Source organism: Ranitomeya imitator, chromosome 3 (assembly GCF_032444005.1).
Source record: "Ranitomeya imitator isolate aRanImi1 chromosome 3, aRanImi1.pri, whole genome shotgun sequence".
In the NCBI taxonomy this organism is placed as follows: domain Eukaryota; kingdom Metazoa; phylum Chordata; class Amphibia; order Anura; family Dendrobatidae; genus Ranitomeya; species Ranitomeya imitator.
This window is the reverse complement of record NC_091284.1, coordinates 123,773,435-123,789,591: the sequence shown is the minus strand read 5'-3', so window position 1 is coordinate 123,789,591 and position 16,157 is coordinate 123,773,435. Positions and strand designations below refer to the sequence as shown.

The window sequence follows — 16,157 nt, the reverse complement described above, 5'->3', positions numbered from 1 at the left end:
TTACGTACAGTGCACAATGCTAGCGAACTTCCTATTGGTCATTACCATGTAATTTTGTCAGGTGGGCAGCCCAGCGCCTTCATGGGGAACCTCACAAAGCACTAAGACCCATTCTCCATCAGCATCACAAGGTTTGGCTGCAAGTTGTATAAATGATGAGCAGGAAATATTCTGTTTGTGTGTTCTATACAACTTTCACTGCAGTTGTCCCCTATTTTTCCCAGACACGATTGGGTCACGAGTGCCTTGACTGGCATCTCGTTCTCTGGTAAGGGTACCGTCACACAGTGGCACTTTGGTCGCTAGGACGGCACGATCCGTGACGTTCCAGCGATATCCTTACGATCTCGCTGTGTCTGACACGCTACTGCGATCAGGGACCCCGCTGAGAATCGTACGTCGTAGCAGATCGTTTGAAACTTTATTTCGTCGCTGGATCTCCCGCTGACATCGCTGAATCGGCGTGTGTGACGCCGATTCAGCAATGTCTTCACTGGTAACCAGGGTAAACATCGGGTTACTAAGCGCAGGGCCGCGCTTAGTAACCCGATATTTACCCTGGTTACCAATGTAAATGTAAAAAAAAAAAAAAACTGCATACTTACATTCCCGGTGTCTGGTCATGTCCCTCGCCTTCAGCTTCCCGCACTGACTGGTGAGCGCCAGCCAGCCGTAAAGTACAGCGGTGACGTCACCGCTCTGCTTTCCGGCTGTCCGGCGCTCACTGTCAGTGCAGAGAAGCACAGCGCCGAGGGACGCGTCAGGAATGTAAGTATGTAGTGTTTTTTTTTTTTTTTACGTTTACGCTGGTAACCAGGGTAAACATCGGGTTACTAAGCGCGGCCCTGCGCTTAGTAACCCGATGTTTACCCTGGTTACCGGGGACTTCGGGATCGTTGGTCGCTGGAGAGCTGTCTGTGTGACAGCTCTCCAGTGACCAAACAGCGACGCTGCAGTGATCGACATCGTTGTCGTATCGCTGCAGCGTCGTTTTAGTGTGACGGTACCTTAAGGATCATAGGAAGGTTCTACGTAATAAACTAAGCTCTTCCCCAGCAACCACCATTTCTCGCTATGCAATAAACAGAAGCCCAAATGTTTTAGACCGCTAAGTTGTGTTAACACGGGGCAATTTTTGTTTTTAAAACATAGACTATCCTTGTTATTATACTGGTTTCCTCCAGGTTCTCCAGTTTCTCTCTATGATCCAAAAACGTACTTGACTTGTAGCTAAATTGGCTGTAAATTGAGTGTATAGACTATAATTGAGAAATAACATAGGTTACATTGAATCAGAGACAGGACAGTCTTCTCTCTTTCATCTGCTACAGTAAATGTTTGCTCTGTGTAAATTAAGGATAAAAGCTCAGATTATGGAGAGAATATTCCTGAAATCCAAAACGGCAACAAGGAAATCTATGTTGGAGTGATCGTTTGTGTGAATTACTGTAATAGGATTGTCCAGGACTAAATTGTTGATGAACAATTGGCACACCTGGTACCCCGTTGACCACTTTAATGAGCTGAGCGTCTCTTAATATTTACCGAAGCCATAATCAGAAATCTTTAGGAGGAATTTAACATCCTCTCCATGACCGGTGGTGAAGTGGTTAGCACTGCAGCCTTGCAGCGCTGGGGTCCTGGGTTCTAATCCCACCCAGGACAACATCTGCAAGGAGTTTGTATGTTCTCCCCGTGTTTGCGTGGGTTTCCTCCGGGTACTCCGGTTTCCGCGGCTGGTGTAGCTGAAATATATGCCAGCAAGCGGGAGCAGATTTCTGGTGCAGTGACAGCCCAAAAGATGCGCCACATTGTTAAAGATGTGTGCGCCTCTTTTTATATTTGGTGGCTGGGCGCCGGCATGCTTTGAGCTGAAGATTAATGTATAAAACACCATTCACCATAATTTCTACTGTCATTTTTTTCAATCCAATACTGAACAATATTTTCAGTGGAGTGGAGCACATTGTCCTGCCATTAGGAATGTGGTTGCCATGACTGTGTGTGCTCGGTCTACAATAATGGTTAGGAAAGTGGTACGTGTCAAACTATGTAACATCTATATCAATAACAGAACCTAAGATATCCCAGCAGAATTTTGTCCAAAGCATCAGTGCCTTAGCACAAGCACCAGGCTGCAAAAGAAAATGATTCATCAGACTGGACCATCTCATTCCATTGTCCAGTTCTGAAGCTCACAAGCCTATTTTCTGAGGTGGACAGGGGCCAGCATCGGCATTCTGATGGGTCTGCGGCTACCAACAAGTGACTCTGTGCTGTGTAACTGACATCATGGCCAACATTAACTTTCCAACAATTTGTGCTAGTTTAGCTCTTCTGTACAGTGGAACCAAATGATCTAGGTGTTAATGATCCTGTCGCTGGTTTACCCGTTATTCTTTGAGCCACTTTTGGTAGGTGAAACCACTAGAACACCCAACAAGACCTGCTGGTTTGGAGGTGCTGTCACCCAGTTCTCCAACAGTCATATTTTGTCCCTTGTCAAAGTTGATCAAGTATTTTAAGCTTGCGCATTTTTTGGCTTCCAACAGATCAACTTCAAGAACTGACTGTTCCATGTGTGTGGGTCACATTGGTGTTGTATAATGTAGAAATGACACTGATTTGCTGTGTCAAATGTCTCCACGAAGTGCTCAAATGCTGGTTGATCTGTCTGTTACTGGATGTTACATCATAATTATACAAAACCATGGATAAAACAAAACCGTATATGTACTAAATAGTGAGCGGCAAAGTGCTGTTGAGGACAACAGATCAGACCGGTGGGATCTCATCAGCGTCCGGTGTCTGACTGATACCCTCCCAAGCGAAGGTTTTCAAAGGGCTTTTTATCTGTAATAAATTAGTGTCTGGACAAGAGTTTGACCAGAAAGCGTTGCAGCTAGGTGGTACGCCCATATGCAAAGATCCAGAAGAGAAACTGGAAAACAGTCCTCAGTGACAAACTACAGTCATAGAACAGGAAGAAAACCTCATGGCTTATCTATCGATAGTAGAAATGTAGGGCTACCCAAAATGGAGAGAAGATGAGAAAGAGGTTGACTACATGCACTGCAAAAACACAATATGCTAAGCACACTGCCAGGTTGGTTAGTGATGTGTTTTGTCAGAACTACACTACCAGGAATCTGAGCAGTGCCGAACAGCTTGTGGGCTTTATGGAGCCCCTACATTGTGGAAATCGACAGCAGTCAAAACCCAGAGATCATGAGTCTACTCTGTCGTAGGATCAGTTAAACTGAATTCCCTTTTAAGCCTTTTCGATTTGGCAATTGCTGATCATTCTAAATAGCCCCCGACTGCGTAACAGGTACAGCACCATCGGGACCCACACTGCATCCTCAGGGCCTTTGGTGACCATTGTGGGTTCACTTTCCTGTGTGTTGGTGACATGCTAGCAACGCTTCTACCCCTATATCCTGCAGGAGGGTTTGACCAGTAGATAATCATTTACATTGGACCAGTTTTTTTTTTGTAAGTGAATACCTTGCCTGTGGCAGGAGCCATCTGACATCAGATGAGAAATAACACTAGTCTAATAAGAACTTGGAAAAAAGGATTTAGATAATTACCGGTAGTTATTCTCATGAACATTTAAATAATTACCTATTGTTTGCATGTGACAGGCAGATTATCTCGCTGTACTGTCTGTATAGAGGGCTTTACATTAGGGGATGTACTGTCTGTATAGAGGGCTTTACATTAGGGGCTGTACTGTCTCTAGGGGGCTTTACATTAGGGGCTGTGCTGTCTATATAGAGGGCTTTACATTAGGGGCTATACTGTCTATGGAGGGCTTTACATTAGATGCTGTACTGTCTCTAGGGGGCTTGGCAATATGGGGTGTACTGTCTATATAGGGGGTTTTACTTAAGGGGCTGTACTGTCTATATAGGGGTTTTACATTAGGGGCTGTACTGTCTGTATAGAGGTCTTTACATTAGAGGTTGTGCTGTCTGTATAGAGGGCTTTACATTAGGGGCTGTACTGTCTATATAGAGGGCTTTACATTAGGGGCTGTACTGTCTGTTTAGAGGGCTTTACATTAGGGGCTGTACTGTCTATAGAGCTTTACATTAGGGGCTGTTAGTCTGTATAGGGGGCTTTACATTAGGGGCTGTACTGTCTTTATAGGGGGCTTTACATTAGGGGCTGTACTGTCTATATAGGGGGCTTTACATTAGGGGCTGTACTGTCTGTATAGGGGGCTTTACATTAGGGGCTGTACTGTCTGTATAGGGGGCTTTACATTAGGGGCTGTACTGTCTATAGACCTTTACATTAGGGGCTGTACTGTCTGTATAGGGGGCTTTACATTAGGGGCTGTACTGTCTTTATAGGGGGCTTTACATTAGGGGCTGTACTGTCTATATAGGGGGCTTTACATTAGGGGCTGTACTGTCTGTATAGGGGGCTTTACATTAGGGGCTGTACTGTCTGTATAGAGGACTTTACATTAGGGGCTATACTGTCTCTATGGAGGGCTTTACATTAGATGCTGTACTGTCTCTATAGGGGGCTTGGCAATAGGGGGTGTACTGTCTATATAGGGGGTTTTACATAAGAGGCTGTACTGTTTATATAGTGGGCTTTACATTAGGGGCTGTACTGTCTATACAGGGGGCTTTACATTAGGGGCTATGCTGTCTATATAGGGGGCTTGGCATTAGGGGCTGTACTGTCTATATGGAGGACTTTACGTTCTGCTCCGATAACATTGATATCTCTGGCAGTGCAGCAAATGCAAATAGATTATGTCCATGTAATCCATCCATGTTTCTGTCCTGGCTGTCGATCTCTGAGGTAAGTTTTATAATAAAAAAGGGGGTCTGCTCCCCATAACGCTCTTTAATTAATACCAGCAACCTCTGAGAGGGGACCACTGAAACACTCTGCAACCTATCAAACAGCAGCTGGCCTCCACTCAAACTGACAGTTATATTAAACCCTGGAATTTTAGGCAATAAAAAGTAAATGAACTGTTATTTTTGCCATCCTGCTGAAATAAACAGAGCTTAGGACTCCGTCCATATGTCAATGGGAGGAGGGAGCCAATTGTTATATGCGAGACCCACAGAGCAGGGGCTTGTATCCAAACTCCCACCCATCCGTGTGTACAGTATATGCAGTGGTTCTGTACGCCACTTACATATCTCCTTCTACTGACCCAATGTGGGGCTGTTACATAATAAGTCCCTTATATGCTTATTGCAGGGAGCAAGATCTTAAACGAATTCCATTGTAGAGAAAAATTACCTGCAAGAGCTGAGATTTCCTCACATTTACTATAATATGGAGTTGCTATAATATGTTAAGTAGCTTGGCAGAAAAACACCTTGAAAGCGGATGTCCTATAATTACATAAAAAGTGTTCCTCCGCGAAGAAAATCCATCACTGTGCAATATTTTCACTTTATGGCGCTTTCTATTAGGCAAATGACAGGTTCAGTATTTAGCGATAATCATGCTGAGCCGCACTGTGAGGTGTCTCCTTAAAATATAATTGTCCTAAGTGCCCACTTTTTAAAGGAGTAAAGGCCTGAGTGACCCTTATAAAATAATTAATTCTGAGTTTCCACTTGTTATATTCAGTTCCTCTTGAATAGTAACCGTGCCCAGAGTGCCCCCCAAAGAATGAATGTCCCCAGAGTGCCTGTTAATAAGTAACTGTGCCCCAGAAAGTCTATAGTCTCCTAACCCCAAGTCTCCAATGGGTCCTCCTGCCAAGTTTCATTGTTCCTTACATGCACAGGCGGAGTGTTGGGGTGATGTATTTGTGCTGCCTGTATGAGGGTGTTGACAGCGCATTTGTGCCCCCTCTGTAATGTAGGTCACAGGCTTAATGCGATTGGCAGCCAACGAGACCAAAGTGGCCATGGTTTACTGCTTGATCGCAGACTTGAACTGTGCGTTACCCTTAAGGGGCACAGCTTTAAAGCCACAGATTTGGGGCCCCTTGACCTAAAGGTATTGGGTGCATTTTGGTACCTTTGCTGAGGTTAAGGTGAAGAAAGTACAATCACAGGCTATAAATTAATATATTTACTATAACTTTGATACTTTGAGCAGTTTTGGTTTGCACTTTGAATTCAGTGGGTGAACACCCACAAAACTAATGCAACTCAAAGCTCCAAGTCTGCATAATCTGGTTTCTGAAAACTGGAATATTGCCTTTGAAACTCCCATTTATTTTATCATACTGAGTGGATGGAAATAAAATCCCTCAACTACATAGCGTGGAAGCCCCTGTGTGCATGAACCCTTCTACTAATTACTTAACCCTCCGTCACATACAATATTCGGACTAACGAGTTCACATACAATGTGCCTGTCAGGCGCCTGCTGGAAAAATACCTATAATATCTGATGTTTGCAATTTCAGTGCTCTAAAAGTGATCAGTGACCTTCATAGGGATGTAATAAAAGAGACTACACAATCAGTTGCAAAAAAACCCATTTACTTAACATAAAACTAATAACTATGAAATACAAACTTTTCAAAACTCCCGCCAAATAGTCCCCAGTTCGACTCTCTCAAAAAAATGTACAAAGAAAATTTTTGAACACAAACTTAATTTTAAGGTACCTTAAGTACTATTAAAAACATATTCAATCAGAAGTAGATGCTGAGGTTTCCCCAGAAAAGTCACACTTGCAGAGCAAATACCAAGAATTACACACCATTTTTGCATGTGTCAGGCAAATTGCTTTATGACATTTGAGACATTCATAATTTGAAAGCCTTCTGGTTCCGCTTTCCGTTTGGCAGGTGGTGCATCTCCTTCTTTTGTGAGGTGGTGCAGATGGTGACTTTTCACCATCATCTTCTGGGTGGAACCTTTTGAGCTGAACTTGAAGGCGAGAGGGGATACCGATTGTTTTCACGCTTCTCCTGCATAGCTCTCCAAGTACTAGTTCTTTTCCAATATAATATGATCCAACTTCTTCATCCTCACCACTGTCACCATCATGCTCTGTTTCAGAATCCAGGACACATTCTTCCACCTCATCATGAGAATCAATCTCACTTTCCTCTCCTAAATCCTCATTCAGTGTGAGGTCTCTATCATCTAACAGCATGTTTGTTACTTCCTCAACATCAAGTTGTTTGGATAAATTGTACATTTTCCTCTCCATTTCAGCAGATAATCTGAAGCAAGAGAAGGAATATGTTAGGGAACTACTGTATATGCCTGAGCAGCACACTTTCTTTTATAAAATCTCCCTTATTTCTATGAAATATCCTCACATTTTGTGCTATACATTCATAAAACAAGCTAAATAAACTATTGTGATGAATAAAAACATAAAATACCAACCTTACTGAATGTGACGTATTCACATACAATGAGCCTGAGAGATCTGTGCAGCTATATCCTCTCCCCTGAAGCTCTGAAATCCAACTGTGATATCAGGTTTCACAGACCTTCAAGAGACAGGAGACTACCTGGAGGGAGGGGGTTTCCTCACAATCTGGTGAGGAAGGAGAAATGAAAGTAAAAGAGAAGCGCCTGTCAGATCAGTTGTATGTGACGGAGGGTTAATGCTCAGGACTAGTATCATAATAGCTGGATCTATCAGACTGTATGTAACCAGAAGTTGTAGTCCCACCCAGTGGATATTATGAAGCACTTTGATATTGATCCCTGAATTCATTCAGTAATTTTATTTTTCACAATTTGCTTCAATGTTTTTAGATCTTTTGGTCGGCTGTTTCTATGGTTACTAAAGTACAATTATCAGGATCTCATAACTTTCTAAACTTTTATTGACACCTAAATCGAGTTTATGCAAAAACTCAATATAATATTGACCCTTATTTTTCAAGACTTTTGCAATTTGCCTTAACATGCTGGATATCGGCTTCTGGGCCAAATCCTGACTGATGGGGAGGTTTGATTCCTGTCTAATCAGTACTTGGTGTCTATCACAATTTCAGTCTTTTTTTGTCCACCCACTTTTTGAGGATTGTCCACGAGTTTTCAGTGGTATTGCGATCTGGAGAGTCTCTTAGCCATGGATCCAAAATTTCAATGTTATGTTCATCAAGCAATTTTGTTCTCCCTTTTGCTTTGTGATTTGGTCTCCATCAGGTTGGAAAAAGCATTATCAGCAAATTGCTCCTGGATCATTGGGAGAAGTTGCTCTTGGAGGATTTTTAGATCCCATTCTTTATTCATAGCAGTGATCTTAGGTAAAATTGTGAATGAGCCCACTGCCTTGGATAAATAAAACTCCCACTCATGAACGGGCTCAGGATGCTTTACTGTTGGTGTGACACAGGACTCATGGTAGCGCTCACCTTTTCTTCTCCGGACAATCACTCTTCCAGATGTCTGAAGGGAACTTCATCAAAGAAAATTATAAAAAAAAGACTGAAGAAGCAAATTTTGCGAAAACCAAAATGCGTGTCAGTCTCTAAACATTTGGCCATGTCTGTACATTGCTACACTGTTTCTATAGATATGGTATTTAGAGCTAGCCACATGCACATAGTTACATACAAGTGCTTCTCACAAAATTAGAATATAATCAAAAAGTTAATTTATTTCAATTGTTCAATACAAAAAGTGAAACTTGTATATAAAGTCATTGTAAACAGCGTGATCTATTTCAAGTGTTTATTTCTGTTAATGTTGATGATTATGGCTTACTGCCAAGGAAACCCCAAAAGTCATTATCTCAGTAAATTAGAATACTTTATAACACCAGCTTGAAAAATGATTTGAAAATCTGAAATGTTATCCTACTGAAATGTATGTCCAGTAAATGCACTTAATGCTTGGTTAGGGCTCTTTTGGCATCAATTACTGCATCAATGCGGCGTGGCATGGAGGCGATCAGTCTGTGGCACTGCTGAGGTGTTATGGAAGCCCAGATTGCTTTGATAGCAGCCTTAAGTTTGTCTGCATTGTTGGGTCTGGTGTCTCTCATCTTTCTCTTGACAATACCCCATATATTGTCAATGGGGTTAAGGTCAGGCGAGTTTGCTGGCCAATCAAGCACAGTGATACTGTTGTTTTTATGCCAGGTATTGGTACTTTTGGCAGTGTGGACAGGTGCCAAGTCCTGCTGGAGAATTAAAGTTCCATCTCCCAAGAAGCTTGTCGGCAGAGGGAAGCATGAAGTGCTCTAATATTTCCTGGTTAGACCGTTGCGCTGATTTTGGTCTTGATAAAACACAGTGGACCTACACCAGCAGATGACATGGCTCCCCAAGCCATCACCGATTGTGGAAACTTCACATTAGACCTCAAGCAGCTTAGATTGTGGCCTCTCCACTCTTGCTTGAGACTCTGGGACCTTGATTTCCAAATGCAATGCAAAATTTACTTTCACCTGAAAACATTACCTTGGACCCTTGAGCAACAGTCCAGTGCTTTGTCTCCTTGGCCCAGGTAAGACGCTTCTGGCATTGTCTATTGGTCATGAGTGGCTTGACACAAGGAATGTGACACTTGTAGCCCATGTCCTAGATACGTGTGTGTGTGTGTGTGTGTGGGATGGTTCTTGACGGAATGTCTCCAGCAGCAGTCCACTCCTTGTGAATCTCCCCCAAATTTTTGAATGGCCAGTTCTTAACAATCCTTTCAAGACTGTGGTTATCCCGGTTGCTTGTGCACCTTTTTCTACCACACTTTTTCCTTCCACTCAACTTTCCATTAATATGCTTGGATACAGCACTCTGAACAGCCAGATTCTTTAGCAATGACCTTTTGTGGCTTACCCTCCTTGTGGAGTGTGTCAATGACTGCCTTCTGGACATCTGTCAAGTCAGCAGTCTTCCCCATGATTGTGGAGCCTACTGAAACAGACTAAGGGACCTTTTTATATGCTTAGGAAGCCTTTGCAGGTGTTTTTTGTTAATTATTCTAATTTACTGAGATAATGACTTTTGGGTTTTATCGGCTGTAAGCCATAATAATCAACAGAAATAAACACTTGAAATAGATCACTCTGTTTGTAATAACTCTATCTAGTATGAGTTTCACTTTTTTTATTGAAGAACTGAAATAAATTAACTTTTTGATGATATTCTAATTTAGTGAGAAGCACCTGTAAATACAGTAGCGTATATGCAGTTGCAAACCCTGACTTAGTTAAAACTTCTGTGGCGCTAAATATTTCAAGTGCCACATTGCAGCTAAATAAAATTGAACCAGAAGGAAGTGAGCACACACGTTGTACCATCTCTCTGCTAGGCTTTCTGTTAGCCCTACACTGCTGTAGTTTTTTTTCCCTTTGCTTATAATTCTTGTTAGTTTATAGCATAATTTTGTCTTTTTCTCCTTATTCTCCCCCCCCCAAAAATCCAAGAGTAATAAATAACCATGAGCATGATTAGATATGTGCTGGTGTCTGGGTTTTGTGTAGTGCCAGAGAATCCATGACAAATAGTAGAAATTGGCACAGTGTTTGACTACTTTATGCGCCTAATAAATCTTTGTTGGCACGCTTGAAGGACTTTGATTTTTTTTGCTTTTTATCATAGGGACACTGTGTCTGATTAGAATGGGAGTATCATTACTTTTGTCTGCAATTTATATATAGACGTATTTTTGTATTTTCTAAAATATCTCCTGAAACGTTTCAACATTTGCTAATATTCTAATCACTAGGTGACAATACTTTATTGCCATGGCACATTTTTGTAATATAAATATGAAATGTTTTTTTTACTCATTCAGTTTTATATGTTTGTGATCCTGATGGAGGAACTTCATAATCAACACTCTCCTGTAGTATGTGCCTTGTTTTTTTCTAGTACAGCTTCTCGCAATTTTATCAATTAAAGTGAATCTGTCACCTACCTATGAAAAATATATAAGCTGCGGCCACTGCCATCAGAGGCTTATCTACAGCATTCTGTAATGCTGTAGATAAGCCCCCGATGTAACCGAAAGATAAGAAAAACAAATTAGATTACTCACCTGTGGCCGGTCCATTCCGATGGGCGTCGCGGTCCGGGTCTGGCACCTACCATCTCATGCGATGACGTCCTCTTCCTTGCTTACTGTTGCGGCTCCTGCGCAGGCATACTTTATCTGCCCTGTTGAGGGCAGAGCAAAGTACTGCAGTGCGCAGGCGCCGGGAAAGGTCCGAGAAGCCCAGCACCTGCGCACTGCAGTACTTTGCTCTGCCCTCAACAGGGCAAATCAGTACACCTGCGCAGGAGCCGCAACAGGAAGCAAGGAAGATTACGTCATCGCATGAAGATGGGAGGAGCCGGACGCCCATCGGACCCCCTCCTAGGTGAGCTTTACAAAATGCTGTAGATAAGCCCCTGATGGCAGTGGCCACAGCTTATATACGAAAAAGTAGGTGACAGATTCCCTTTAAATGGTGCAGCGCCCCATTTACAGTCTGGGAAAAAGCACATCAAGCAAAACTTTGTTCTAAAATCTTACAAATAACAGAGCTCATTTGGACCCCGTAATAATCAGTAGAGCCCATTTGCTTCTGTTTGCATCAGTATTCCAGTGGATCCATGTTAAAAGGGAATTGGTCACTAGAGACCCTGATTGCAGCTTCTTTTTGTTATGACTGCCAAAGCACATTAAAGGTAATCGTTTGTGTGCATACTGTCAGAGAAGTGAGGTGCTGGTGACATGGTCTGAAAAGCCCTAACCATATACAACTCCTGGCAAAAATTATGGAATCACCGGACTTGGTGGATGTTCATTCAGTTGTTTAATTTTGTAGAAAAAAAGCAGATCATAGACATTGCACAAAACTATAGTCATTTCAAATGGCAACTTTCTGGCTTTAAGAAACACTAAAAGAAATCAAAAAGAAAAAATGTCTTAGTCAGTAATGGTTACTTTTTTTAACCAAGCATAGGAAAAAAATTATGGAATCACTCAATTCTGAGGAAAAAATTATGGAATCACCCTGTAAATTTTCATAACCAAAAATAACACCTGCATCAAATTAGATCTGCTCTCTAGTCTGCATCTAAAAAGGAGTGATCACACCTTGGAGACCTGTTGCACCAAGTGGACTGACATGAATCATGGCTCCAACACGAGAGATGTCAATTGAAACAAGGGAGAGGATTATCAAACTCTTAAAAGAGGGTAAATCATCACACAATGTTGCAAAAGATGTTGTTTGTTCACAGTCAGCTGTGTCTAAAATCTGGACCAAATACAAACATGGGAAGGTTGTTAAAGGCAAACATACTGGTAGACCAAGGAAGACATCAAAGCGTCAAGACCAGAAACTCAAAGCAATATGTCTCCAAAACAGGAAATGCACAACAAAACAAATGAGAAATGAATGGGTGGAAACTGGAGTCAACGTCTGTGGCCGAACTGTAAGAAACCGCCTAAAGGAAATGGGATTTACATACAGAAAGCTAAACGAAAGCCATCATTAACCCCTTAGCGACCGCCGATACGCCTTTTAACGGCGGCCGCTAAGGGTACTTAAGCCACAGCGCCGTTAATTAACGGCGCTGTGGAAAAAGTACATAGCGCCCCCCAGAGGCCGATTTTCTCCGGGGTCTCGGCTGCCGGGGGTAGCCGAGACCCCAGAGAACATGATTCGGGTCGGTTTTCACCGACTCCGCTTTTGTGATCGCCGGTAATTAACCGTTTACCGGCGATCGCAAAAAAAAAAAAAAAAAAAACGCGATTAGTATTGTGTTTCTCTCCCCTCTAATGTGATCGGACATTAGAGGGGAGAGAAATAGGGTCCCCCGAGCCCCCCACGGTACCTTATGTACCGGAGAAGGTGCCCCCCCGGTCCCCGACCCTCCTCCTTCCTGCACGGGCTCCAAAATGGCGGGCGCATGTGCAGATGCGCCCGCCAAAGCCTAGCTTCCCCCGGTGTATTGGATCGCTTCCCCCGGTGTATTGGATCGCTCCCCCTGGAGCGATCGCAATCCCGGGGGTCTTTACAGACCCCCGGGATTGCGATCGCTGCAAATAGTTTGTAAAAAAAAAAAAAATGCTTTGCATTTCTCTCCCCTCTGATGTGATCGCACATCAGAGGAGAGAAATAGAGCCCCCGAGCCCCCCACCATACCGCCTGCTCCTGTCCCCGGTCCTCAGTAGTGGTCCCCGGTCCTCAGTAGTGGTCCCCGGTCCCCAGCCCACTGCTCCTGGCCCCCCTTCTTCTTCTCTGCTGGAAGAAAATGGCGGGCGCATGCGCAGTGCGCCTGCCATGATCTGCCAGTAGAGACCCAGCAACCTATGAGAATTTTCTCATTGGCTGCTGGGTTTTGATTACTGTAATATGTCCAATTACAGTGATCAAAACCCCTAATATTTGATAAACATGGCAGCACTTGGGCTGTACCTTTCTCTTCTCTCCTTGTAGTTGTTCTAGGAGAGAAGAGAGAGAGACTACAGTTCAAGTGCTGCCCTGTCAGTGACAAAAAACATATCTGCCTCCGCCAGCATCCCATTTACCCACCCCCGTTCTCCGTAATCCCTGCATCACCAGCAGAGGATTATAAAAAAAAATAAAAAAAACAGAAAAAAAAAATTATAATTTTTTAAAAAAAAATTTTTTTAGGGTTAGGGGAGGAATTAGATAAAATGGCTCGCAGAACTTTTAGCACGGAGCAAGCTTACAGCCTGCTTTGCTCCGGCAGCGAAACAGATTCTGCCCCTGAAGTTGAGCAGTTTTCAGACAGTGATGACGACTCTTCCTCCACGGGATCCCCCAGCCCGGTGGTAGCGGAGTCGGTCGTCACTGCTGAAGCTTCAGAGGCAGGACCAAGTACCGCAGTCCCCCCACCGCTGTGGTATAATGACACCTCATTTTCCCCTCAAATTCCCCCTTTTTCTGCAGTCCCTGGAATAAAAGTAGATGTCGCCAATTTTACCCCCATTGATTTTTTTGAAATTTTCATTAGCCCCGAAGTCCTGCAATTAATCGTCCACCAAACTAACCTATATGCCCGGCAATATATTTCCCAAAAACCCACTGCCTTTCATTCCCGTTCCTGGATCCCCACAAATGTCCCCGAAATTAAAAAATTCTTAGGCCTCACCCTGAATATGGGTATAGTAAAAAAAACCACTCTCCGCTCTTACTGGGCAACAAAAGCTGTCCACTGCACCCCTGTATTTGCAGCCATCATGTCCCGAGCCCGTTACGAAGCCCTGATGAGATTCCTCCACTTCAGTGACAATGCCCAAGCTCTCCCAAAAACTGACCCCAACTACGATCGGCTAAATAAATTAAGACCCCTAATTTCCCTCCTAAAAACTTCCTTTCTAAATTCCTATACCCCAGAGCAAAATATGGCAGTCGACGAGTCCTTGATGAGCTACAAGGGCCGTCTTTCATTCCGCCAATTTATTCCCTCCAAGAGAGCCAAATACGGCGTAAAATTATATAAAGCTTGCGAGAGCTCATCAGGGTACACGTCCACCTTCCTAATTTACGAAGGTAGGGACCGCCAAATAAACCCCCCAAACTGCCCCCAGACAATTGGTATCCCAGGCAAAATTGTCTGGGAGCTAATGACGCCCTTTCTCAATCAAGGGTACCACGTGTACACAGATAATTATTACACGAGTATCCCCCTATACAAATCCCTCCATGCTGCAAGTACAGGGGCCTGTGGGACAGTGAGGAAAAACAGAGTGGGGTTTCCGTCACAGTTGGTGTCCAGACGTTTGGAGAGGGGGGCGTCATTTTCACTTGCAAGCGACCAACTACTTGCAGTGAAGTGGAAAGACAGGAAGGATGTCTATATGCTTTCCACACTGCATACGGACACCACTGTGACGGTCAGAGAGAGGGGTGCCACCAGGGACAAAGAAAAACCTGTCTGCGTCACAGAATATAATAGACATATGGGTGGCGTAGACCTGTCAGACCAGGTTCTGCAACCATACCTGGTCAAGAGGAAGACCAGGGCGTGGTATAAAAAGGTGGGAATCTATCTAATTCAGACTGCCACCTACAACAGTTTTGTCCTATACAAAAAATCTCAAGGACCACTAACTTTCCTGCACTTTCAGGAAAAAGTAGTAGAGAGCCTCATATTTGAGTCCATGGCACCGGGGGAAGCCTTCGACTCTGAGGATTCCCGGAGACTGTCAGAACGCCATTTTCCTCACCCTGTCCCTGTCACTCCCACCCAAAGGTATCCTCAAAAAAGGTGCCGAGTTTGCAGAAAGCATGGCAGGCGGAGTGATTCCCGATTTTATTGCCCCACATACCCATCCCAACCAGGCCTTTGTATCTCCCCCTGTTTTGAGACCTACCACACCACCTACAATTATTAGTTTGTTTTTTTTTTCAATCATTTTTATTTTCTGCTTAGTGGCCCCAGTAGTACAATTTGGAACAATTGATAAATATTTTAATTAGTAGATCCCATTTTACCCCATTTCACAATTAATTCCAGAATTTGATCAATCCCATACCAAACTACTATTCCAACAAATTCTCATCCACGTACCCACGTCTCTACTCTCTAGAGTGTGGACCCCACAAATGTTCTTGCAAAGTCAGGTCATCTGAAAATTCTACGACTCGATTAATCCCATACCAAACTACTATTCCAACAAATTCTCGTCCACGTACCTATGTCAATAAGCGTTAGAATGTGGACCCCAGAAATGATCTTGAAAAGTGAGATTATCTGAAAATGAATTCTAGGACTTTATTACTCAAACATTTTTGACCATTTATCTAACTTTGACTGTTTTTATAACTGTCTTGCTACACAAAACTTTGGCTTCCATTTATATTACTTATATTTATGTTGATGATACGGGCATGATCATTTTATTGTAGGATTTCTAAAAAATGAGGAAGTTCCGTACTTATACACTATGGGCTTTACTTTATGGTTCTTGCCGAACCTCTGGTACCAGACAATACTTTCTATAGAGAACTGGTTGTTTTGTGCATATAGCGGTTCTGACCTTGGCGGGTGGGAGCCCGTCTATTGGCACATTCGTCTCTCATATAGGGATTGATGGAGCTAAAAGGACGTTGTACGACCAGTCTCTGAAAGTGTCTGCCATTCTAGCCCTGATGGTGTTCTTTCATCTTTGGAACAAACTCCGCTTTGCCACATAGTTGGCTGCATTTTCCTACACATTTTGCCCTTCATTCCAGTACAGTTTATTCTTCCTGCTACAATATACGCAAATGCGGGACAACTG

The 16,157-nt window shown here is 43.2% G+C and overlaps 1 protein-coding gene across 2 annotated transcripts in view; it reads left to right on the top strand.

Annotated features, from left to right (window-relative positions):
* SMG6 (SMG6 nonsense mediated mRNA decay factor) overlaps window positions 1–16,157 on the top strand; it is a 349,120-nt gene that overhangs the window by 168,065 nt on the left and 164,898 nt on the right. The window lies entirely within an intron of this gene.